Source organism: Dipteris shenzhenensis, chromosome 9 (assembly GCF_047967505.1).
Source record: "Dipteris shenzhenensis isolate YYH24624 ecotype China chromosome 9, Dip_SZ_1.0, whole genome shotgun sequence".
In the NCBI taxonomy this organism is placed as follows: Eukaryota; Viridiplantae; Streptophyta; class Polypodiopsida; order Gleicheniales; family Dipteridaceae; genus Dipteris; species Dipteris shenzhenensis.
This window is the reverse complement of record NC_141604.1, coordinates 12,381,845-12,382,984: the sequence shown is the minus strand read 5'-3', so window position 1 is coordinate 12,382,984 and position 1,140 is coordinate 12,381,845.

Sequence of the window (1,140 nt, the reverse complement as noted above, 5' to 3'; positions counted from 1 at the left end):
CAATTCCTCTTAACCATGTCTTCTCTACTACTAGAGCTACCCACAGTAGAAATATGGAGGGATTTGGTCTAGTAACAAGGGAGAAATCTATGAAAAACCAGTCGATCTAAGAGAAGACAAAGCTTCCTCAGTTGAAGAAGATGCTGCTGCCCTAGGTGATGAAATGCGCCATTTCGCCTCAGACTTGTACTGAGTCTTCCCTACCTATGTATCTCTGATTGCACAGCAAAAGCCCCAAGCTTGATGATATTTGAAGTGAGGTATGAAGCCTCCAAAGTTCCTATGTTCTCTGCAAGCATTTCTAGACTATTTTTTTGAAGTTTTTGATGCTACACTAAATGCTTGAGGAGTGAAAGCATAGTTCAGAGTTTTAGAGTTTGCCTTTTTAGTTTAGAGAATTTTCTTTGAAGTTCAATTGATTTCTTGACAATATGCCAAGTTCTCAAACTTCTTCAAATGCAACGAAAACTACAAGGACAAAGTACAAGGTAAAGAAGACCCCAGTTAAGAGGTGGTGGGAGAAGCCAACTAGTTATGCATATGCCAAACAACTAGGATTTTCTGAATTCTTATCTTGCAATTTGCATCTATATGGTGAAGGTGATTTCTTTTTTCAGAAAGATTGATATTTTGTAAAGGGATTAGACATTGCCATTAAATTGGTAAGACCTTCCCAAATGGCCTCCAAACTCAAAATAGATAAGTTTGAAGGAGAGGGGTTTCACACTTGGCAAACCAAATTGAAATTTATTCTCATGAAAAAGGGAATATGGAAGGTGGCTAATGGAAAAGAAACTAAACCTACAACTAGGAAAGGAGAAGCTTCATGGCTTCGTAAAGATGAAATAGCACTAGCCATAATTGCTCTTGGTTTGAGTGATTCTTTTATCCACCACATTGATGGATGTGAGACTGCTCATGCTGCATGGACTCATCTTGAGCATGTTTTTGAAGCATAGGGGAGATGCTCTAAGTTTAGCTTCCTTATCAAGTTCTTTGATTTAAAATTGGATAGAGGAAAGTCCATCTCTTCACATCTAAATTCAATTAAGAGCATTTTGACACAGTTATCTCCACTTCTGCCTTGCCAATTATGTGTCACTTTCTATTGTAGCCTCTCCTTAGTCTTTGGGTGAGTTT